General features: G+C 42.5%; 2 protein-coding genes across 2 annotated transcripts in view; one reads left to right on the forward strand and one right to left on the reverse strand.

The window, feature by feature from the left end:
- LOC138161753 (thymosin beta-4-like) overlaps positions 1 to 5194 on the reverse strand; it is a 171790-nt gene extending 166596 nt beyond the window's left edge. The window contains exon 1 of the mRNA XM_069088655.1: positions 5184 to 5194. The gene's annotated coding sequence lies outside the window, so the exon portion shown is untranslated. The remainder of the gene's footprint in view (positions 1 to 5183) is intronic.
- Positions 1 to 9397, forward strand: part of JAZF1 (JAZF zinc finger 1) — a 117679-nt gene that overhangs the window by 80507 nt on the left and 27775 nt on the right. The gene's annotated exons all lie outside the window — the stretch shown is intronic.

Below are 9397 nucleotides of genomic sequence, written 5' to 3' on the forward strand. Positions count from 1 at the left end.
ACTCACATATACACACACCACACATACACACACACTACTCACATATACACACACCACACAAACACACTCACACATACACATCACATACCACACTCACACACACAGCATTCACTTCAGTTTCCCTTTGGCTTCTGCCTCCAGAGAACTTTGGATTGTTTCAGTATTCCTGGTTCATGATGTGGAAGAATAATAACAGAGAGAACACTGCACACCCACCCCAACACAAGCGTGATTTTACCACCATTCCCACGTGACTGGATAGATTCTGTGTGGGCTGCACCATTTAGGGGGACTGTGGTAGAACAGAAATCCTGTTTCCTCTTCCCCGTGGTTCACTGTGCACCCATTACTTTGGGATTCAAGCACTGCCAATGAGTCTTCCTTGGGATCCCTGCAGCAGACATGAGAGCTGTAGATATGAGGAAAATATGGCAGAGGGTCCAACTCTGTTTCTGTGAAATCACACTCACAAACATGAATATAAGAACTTGGAAGGAAGCTTGAAAATCATCTGGGAAAGTGGCTTCATTGTATCAGTGAGGAAGTTGAGGCCTAGACCAGGTAATTCCCTGAGCCCTTTGCAGGCAACAACCATGTCTTGGAATTAATAACCTCCCGACGGGCTGAAAACACATAGCTCCCTCCTCTCTTTGCAGAAGCGGGCTTTGAACGCATGAGACTGTATATTCTGCATCACACAAAACGGGAAACAAGAGGACTCGTAAATTGAATATGCATTTTTAATTAGGCAACAAATTATTAAATCTAAAAGAAGCATGTGAGAGGAGATACTGAAAATTAGAGAAGAAATAGATGAACTGAAAACCAAAATTATCCAAGGATGAAACTAAAAGCTGGTTCTCTGAAAAGACTAATGAAATTGATAAACCATGAGCCACATGAAAAATAAAGTCAGCCAAACAGCACTGAGCAAGGTGAAATCCTGCCAGATCTAAAAGAAAGAAAAAAAATAATCAGAACCTATTATATGTAATTACATGTTAACAAAACTAAGAACACAAGATAAATAAAATGGTACCTTCAAAAATATAAATCATCCAGCTAACAGAAGACCAAATAGAGGTCTTTATATAAATGACACAATCTCAGAAAAGGACTTAGGATTACCTGTAAAGGAGCCACCCAAGGAAAAAGCTTCTGGTCTTGATGGATTCACCGGAGAATTTCATCAGATCTTTCAGAGAGATGGTTCAGTGGGTAGAAGGTTCAGCCCAGAGCCAAGGACTGTCTTCATAATCCAGCTGCAAACACTTCCTAGCTGTGTGGCCTTGGGCAAGTCTCCTCATCTGTCAAATGAGGGTCATACCAGTACCTGCCTTGCAAGTTGTTGTGAGGACAAATAAGATAATATTTGTAAAATGCTTGGCCCAGCTCCCGGTGCTTGGTAGGCACCGCAGAAACATTTATTTTCTTCTCCTTCCTTACCTATGCTATCCACATACTACACAAGTTATTCTCTAAGATTGGAGAGAAAACACTCTATCAGATTCGTTTTGTAAGACACATATAGATAGCCCTAATACCTAAGCCTGGGAAGGATAAAGCCTAGGAGAGGTATATAGAGTGATATCATTAATGAATTATGGATTTAAAAATTTTAAATAAAATCCTGTTAGATTACTGCGATTCATCTAAGAAATCATTCATTTTGACCAAGTTTGATTTATACTAGGGATATAACGATGGTGCAGCATTAGGAAAACAGTCAACATAATTAATCCTATTAAAAGCAGAACAAAAAAAAAGATCAAAAACAGCATAATTATCTCAATGGATGCAGGAAAAAAAGCTTTTAACAAAGTACAGCATTCATTGACACTAAAACCCCCACAAAGTATAGACGTAGAGAGATAATTTTTTAAATGTCTCTAAAAAGTATCTAAAACTGGGGCAGCTAGGTGACACAGTAAGAACGCCAGCCCTGGAGTCGGGAGGACCTGGGATCAGTTCTGGCCTCAGATACTTAACACCCACACAAAATAACTAGCTGTGTAACCTTGGGCAAGTTACTTAACCCCAATTGTTTTTTTTTAATTATCTAAAACTAAAAGCAAGCATCATATTCGATGCATAAACTAGAAATTTCCCCCACAAAATAGAAGAGCAAAGCAAGGCTACCTAACTCTTCCCACAAACATTTGATAAAGTTCTAGAAATGTTAGCAATAGTACTAAGACAAAAGAAAAAAATGAAAGGTATACATAGAGGTAAAAAGGAGACAAAATTATCCCTGTTTGCTGATGACATGATTTAAACCATTTACTTGGAAAATCCTAGAGAATCAGCAATGATATTAATTGAGGCAATTAACAACTTCGGCAAAATTTCAGGCTACAAAATAAATCCTTAAAAGTCAGTAGCATTTCTCTATATTAATGACAAATCCAAGAGGCAATAAAAGAAGGGAAATCTCATACCAAAGATACAAAATGCCTGAAGTATCAGGGAAATCAACTTCCCAAAGCCCATGAAAGACTTGGATAGATTCATCTACAAAGTGGCCTTTAAAGGAAGAAGCAATTTAAATAGCAGAGGAATATTCAGTACCAGTGGCTAGGCCATGCCAAAATAATAATGTTAAATAATATTATATATGTGTATATATATAAAGTTAATTTCCTCTTTTTGTGCTGTTACCAATGAAATTATCTAAAAGTTAGTTTATAGAACTGAATACAATAATAACAAAATTCTTTTGGAAAAATAAACGATCAAGAGAATTGATGAAAAGAGGAAAGGGTGAAGGAAAAATAGCTCTTCTAGACTTCAGACTTTATTATAAAGCAGCAGTCAGCAAAACAATCTGGTATTAGTTTTGAAAAATTGAGAGGTAGATCAATGGACCAGACTAGACAAAAGGAGATGCAGAAACAATGGAAATCAGTGTAACCCAGTGTTGAGTAAACTAGAAAACATAAATTACTTAGGAAAGAATGCCCTAAAACTGCTGAGGAAACTGGAAAGCAATCTGGCAGAAACTAGGCTTAGACCAACATCTCACACCACACGCCCTAATACATTCTAAATGGGTGCCCCATCTTAACATTAAGGATTATACAACAAAAACATCAGGAGAGAAGAATACACTGGCAGGCACAGTTAATGTGTGAGTTTATTTAGTCTTTTCTTTCAAAATCCTTATTATAAGAGGCTGTGGAAAATGGAGGGGGGTCCTTTCATTAAAAATGAAAGGGATATCAGAACAAAATATACCAATAAATATGACATTCTTAAAGTAAATTAGGTAGATCTTATATGAGATTTTTTTTTTAAGCAACCAGGGTTGAGTAACTTGCTCAAGGTTACACGGCCAGGTGTTTCTGGGTGTGGTGCTGAGTATCTGAGCCCGGATTTGATCCAGGTCATCCCGACACTGGAACCGGTGCTCTTACTCGCTGAGCCACCTGGCTGCCCTTTATATGATATTTTTAAAGGTCCTTAATCTTCAGTCAGTTATTTATGTATGGAAGACAGTCTTAGGCATTGTACGGTGCTTTCTGGGAATCTTAAAGTAAGGCTAATTCCCTCAAAAACTTATAGTCTAGTTGGAGAAATTGTTATTCTCACATAAAACATTAAATTGATAAGACAATAAAGCGACAAATTATCATTCAAGAAAATTTTAAAATAGCATCTTGAGCAAATGTTAATTGTGAGACCCGCACAATAAATATAGAAGAAAATAGAAAAGAGGGAACTCCCATTATTGTTGCCTGTCCTTAAAATGTAAATGGTCAGAGTATGAGGACCTTGGAAAGGACTCCCTGGAGGCTTCATCATTACTATGATTTTTATAAATGACATTTCCTTACCTCCCCCCTTGGGTCTCACCTGCTTCTTGACCCCCCTCACCGTGAACTTGGGAAATACTGGATGAAGATAAACTCTGGTCTCTTTGGTCATTTCTGTATCTTGGCCTGTGTGCTACCTCAGAAGGAGAGAGCTGAAAAAACACCTTTGTGTCTTCCCTAAGCCCTGTTCTACTTGGCAGAGACTGAGCTCTGCGTGCTGGAGCTTATTAGCAGGACCCAGCGTTGCTTTTATTTGTTTGTTTTCTGTCTGTGCACTCGCATCTGCCAGCGATGGTGGTCAGAAGGTGCCTTACAAGTGGTGTTGGCTAATGAATGGCTCCAAAGGGAGTGCTTGCTCTGTTTCTTCTCAGGGGCCCTCAAAGAGTGACTTTTGCCCCTGGGTGTCATGGACAGAAATGAGTTATTTAGAACTCTGTCTATATTGGCCAAATGATTTGAAATTTGCATTCCTCTTTCACTTGGGAAAGGGAAAAATTGGGGGTAATAGCCAAGCAGATCTGCTCTGTGTGTGTGTGTGGATCCAAGAATTGGATGGTCTGTTTATGTAAATAGACACTTCAAAAACATTTACTCAACCCAGTACCCAGCCTATATATTAAGCACTTAATGAATGCTTATAGATTGAATGATTAATTGATTGATTTACCTGGGGCATCAAAGAGTTCCTTCATAAGTTAAGACTTTAATTCTAGTTTCAGTGATGTTGACAAAAAAAATGAATGGGGTTTTTTTGGGGTGGGGTGAACTTACCTCTGCTTCCATTGGTAATAAGTGCCTCTTCTGAAAGCTTTCATTGCCTCATTGAAGCATCCTGACTCAAAGACTGTGTTGGAGGAGGGATGGCAAAGTCAGCTCCCATCAAGCCTAAGAACCAACCATGTGTCTATTAACCCACACCTGCCTTAATCAATTCAAGTCAAATAAACAAACTTGCAGTGTCAAGTTCAAGGAACAGTTTGGCTAAAATGTAGAGTATGGAGGGCCTGAAGGATTCATGAGTCACCCAACAGATATATATTAAACATACCTACTATGTGCTAGAGATACAACTACAATGAATAAAATAATCCCCACTCTCAAGGATCTTGTATCCCAGTGGATCCTGGATTGAGAGCTGGGACTTTAGAGGTCAAGCCCTTTTTTTACATCTGGGGAAACTGAGGCCCAAGGAACTCAAATGACTGGTCTAAAGTTATCTAGTAGTAAGTGACAGAGCCATGATTTGAGCTCAGGTCCTCTAGTTCAAGGTCTGGTGCTCTTTCCACGAGTTATTGTCTTATTCTAGATGGGGCTGTGCAGGAAGTGACTGGAAGTGGATAGATAGGGTGTGAGAAAGATGGCAGACCTGACAAGTGATGGGCAAGTTGGGAAGGACTCGTCATTGACACAGACCCCTCAAGGTGGAGATTTCTTCTGGTTTCTCTTGAGAAGGAGCCGGCTTCTCCTCACTTGAAGTCTTCAAAGAAATGCTTGGCTCTGTTGTGGGAGGAATAATTTTTCAGGAATGGGTTGTACTGGACTTCCATAGAGGTCTATCCCTTCCAGCTCCTATTGTGGCTACAGAAATTCATGAACACTTTCAGCTGAGGCATGGAAGGGTTGTGGTTGTGGTTGTGGTTGTTGAGTCTCATTCAATCTTGTCCAACCCTTCATGACCCTATGAACCATAACATACCAGGCTCCTCTGTCTTCCTCATCTCCCAAAGTCTGTCCAAGCTTATGTTCATTGTCTCCGTGACACTCTCTGTCCATCTCGTTCCCTTCTCCTTTTGCCTTCAGTCTTTCCCAAAGTGAGTCCCATCTTCTCATTATGGGGCTAAAGTATTTAAGCTTCAGCTTCCATATTTGACCTTCTAGTGAATATCCTGAATTAATTTCTTTAAATATTGACTGAGTTGATCTCCTTGTTGTCCAAGGAACTCTCGAAAGTCTTCCCCAGCACCATGATTCAAAAGAAATGATTTTTTCATACTCAGTTTTCCTCACAGTCCCAACTCTCACAGCTATGCATCACTACAGGAAAAACCATGGCTTTGGCTATATAGACCTTTGTTGGCAATGTGATGTCTCTGCTTTTTAGTATGCAGTCCGGATTTGCCACAGGGTTCCTTCCAAGGAGCAGATGTCTTTTAATTTCATGGCTGCGAGCCCAAGAATGTAAAATCTGACCCTGCTCCCATTTCTTCTCCCTCGATTTGTCAGGAAGTGATGGGACCAATTGCCAAGATTCTTACTTTGTTTGATGTTAAGCTTCAAGCCAGTTTTTACACTCTCCTCTCTCACCCTTGTCAGGAAGCTTAATTCCTTTTCACTTTCTGCCATCAGAGTGGTATCATCTGCCTATCTGAGACTGTTGGCATTTCTCCCAGCAACCTGAATTCTGGCTTTTGATAGAAGGGTTCCAGTCTCTCCATTTATCTAGTGTAGGCTTCCGTGGGTGAAATCAGGGCTCTTTGGAAGATTGAGGTGGGAACAGCAGTCCTGTGGTGTACTCTCTTAAGTATTAGCCAGGCATCACTGGTCATGAAGGCTCCATTCTACCCAGGCGTGCTTTGGTCTCCCAGTAATGATAATGACAGGTGGCATTTATCTGTCACTCCACTTTGCACAGGTTATCTCCCTCAGTCTTCATAACAGCCCTGAGAAATAGATGCTAGCATTATCATGATGTCAGAAATAAGGAAACTGAGACAAACAAGGTAAGGTGACTTGCCCAGGGTCACACAGCCTGTGTGTGTGTCTGAGGCCAGGTTTGAACTTGGGTCTTCCTGACTCCAGCCCCAGTGCTCCATGCATTGCACATACATGTGGCATACACACACACACACACACACACACACACACACATCCCACTGCCTTGAACAACAAGCATTTATTGGGCACAGATAGGAATGAACAGAATGATAGAAATGAAGCAGTCTCTGACAACGTGATCATATATCTTCCATACAAAGTGTAAAGCCTAACAAGGCAGAGCTGGTTGTGATGGGAAAATGCCATGCATCCGAATCAAAGACCAGGCCTCAGATTCTAGGCTTTCCACGTGCCAGCTGTGTGACCTGTTTTGGAAACTTAGTTCCCTCCTCTGGGTTTTTGCATTTCTTGGTGTCCCCAGTGCTTAGTGCCGGGTAAACACGAAATAAATAAATGCTTGTGGATTGTGAAATCATAAGCCTGTGCCCAGTAGTCTCAGAGAATTTATTATCTTTCCATTGATGTGTAACATGGGAAGCATGTAAGAGAGGCCAGGTGTTATTGAGTGCAGGGAGAAGCCCATCCAAGGCATTCTTAACATCCTTCAGCCTCCCTTGTTCTGAAAAACAAAGTCATTTCTCAGAACAGACCAGCCGTGAATTGGGGACTGTACCTTTTCCTGAGCCCCAGATGAGGACAGGCAGACTGGGTGGGATGAAGGGGCTTTTCTGAGGTGGTATAATGAAAGCCAGGGCAAGCAGAGCCAGAAATGAAAAACAGAGCCTTCTTCCTCCTCCTCCTCTTCTTCCTCTTCCTTCTCCTCCATCAGCTTCTCTAATCAGCGAATAACATTTCCTCTGCTATAAACAGTCCATTTAAGAACAAAGCAAGGGGCAGCCATGTGGCTCAGCGAGTAAGAGCACCGGTTCCAGTGTCGGGATGACCTGGGGATCAAACCCGGGCTCAGATACTTAGCACCACACCCAGAAATAACTGGCCGTGTAACCTTGAGCAAGTTACTTAACCCCTATTGCTTAAAAAAAAAAAAGAACAAAGCAAGTCAGCACAACCCTATAGTTTAAGTATGGAAGTCCCTGGTATTTCCTTGCTGTTGGAGAGAGACAGTAGGGAGAACCCTCCATGCTTAGAGGGGGAAGGCTAAGCGAGATGTGAACCCTGTAAAACAGCAGCTGCCCTTTGAGGGAGTGGGAAGAGAAGGCAGACAGACAGACGGATAGACGATGGACGGCCAGAGAGGGGAGAGAGCACGCCAGGGAGGCAGAGATGGAGAGGGAGCCTCCAGCCACACCGATGCCTGCAGACGCCAATGGAGCGTGACTTATAGCATGTTTCTGATGGAAAACCAGGACATGTTTCCCCCTGAAGACCCAGCTTGCTTTGATATGCAGAGAATAATCACAGAATCATAGAGGGAGAGCAACTGTTCCTGGTCCAAGGATAGATTTCAGGAAGTCTGAGAACTTGGATGGGACAAAAAAAAAATTACATCTGTTTCCATTACCCTCTGGTTTCCTTTGTAATCCTATGGATTTTATTATATGTGTTTAAAACCATTATTTTGAGAAGAGGTCCACAGGCTAGACCTCACTGTCCAAGGGGTCTGTGATTCACACACAGAAAGGTAGATCTGGAAGGGATCTCGGGGGCCAGGTAGCCCAACCCCTTTGTTTTACAGTTGGGGAAACTGAGACCCAGAGAGACCAAGTGACCTGTTCAAAGTTGAACAAGGTAGTAAGTGTCCAAGCTAGATTCAAGCCCAGGTCCTCTGACTTTACCAAACTGTTTCATGTTCAGCAGTTCAGTTTAGTTCAGCAGATAGGTATTAAGCGCTTAATATATCCACACTGAGTGGACCCCTTGAGGCAAACTCAGGGAAGGACATGGAAACAGGGGCTATACCCGCGTTGGTGAGACCACAAATCTCCTGGAAAATTTGAGGGTTATATGGCAGGCACTGTGCTGGAAACAGAAGGAAAAAAAGTAGGTGGTGCATGCCCCCTCAGAGCATGAGGAAACCTTGTATGTGCCCAAGTAAATAAACCCGAAGTCTCTTGAGTAGTTTCTTGAGGGAAAGACACCTGCCCCCTAAATGCACCCCTTCAAGACAAGGGTGAGGAGGGTGTGCATCTAACACACAGGGGCCGCCAGGGGCCAAATCAGGCAGGGGAAAGGAGAGCTTTGGATGGCCAGGCCCTGCTGGGCGCAGGCTGGCAAACCAGACCAAGCCCAGGACAGCCAGAGGCACCTAGTTAATAAACCCACTTCTCCCCTGACTTAAGAGCGACAGCAGCAAAGTAGAAATAATTTCCCTTTGAATAAAAAGCACATTCAAGGCCAGGTCTGAGAAATTTTACTTGGTTTTTCTTGCAGAGTTTCAGGCGTGGAGTAATTAGCTGTTTACATATAGTTATAAACCCAATTTCATTTCTGCTCAGTAACTGTGGTGTTTGACCAAGCTCAAGAAAAATAATACAGCCCCTGCATAGAATTCCCTTCAGGAATCTCCAAGCCCTTCCCAAGCAGCCATAGTTCACCTGGTGCTAAAAATGTGGTCAGGGCCAGCCTCTGGCCCCTGCAACTTTGGGGGCTGCTTCTGCCCCCATCAGGAGCTCCAACCCTGGCCAGGATGATATCAAGAGGAGTTACTGGGTGGAGTGGGACCAAAGGGCACTTTTCAGGGTGAGAAATGGGCTCTTTGACATTCAAGATCTGCAAATGAAGCTCTGCATTAATGAGATGGGGGGGAAAGAAGGGGGAGGACAGAAAGAGGGGATGAGGGGCGGGAGAGACAAGGAGGGAGAAACAGAAGAGGCAGAGAGAGAAGGGGAGGGAGAGGGAAGGGAAGAAAG

Source organism: Petaurus breviceps, unplaced genomic scaffold (assembly GCF_028583685.1).
Source record: "Petaurus breviceps papuanus isolate PSGF00001 unplaced genomic scaffold, PetGlider_PUasm1.0 185, whole genome shotgun sequence".
Classification (NCBI taxonomy): domain Eukaryota; kingdom Metazoa; phylum Chordata; class Mammalia; order Diprotodontia; family Petauridae; genus Petaurus; species Petaurus breviceps.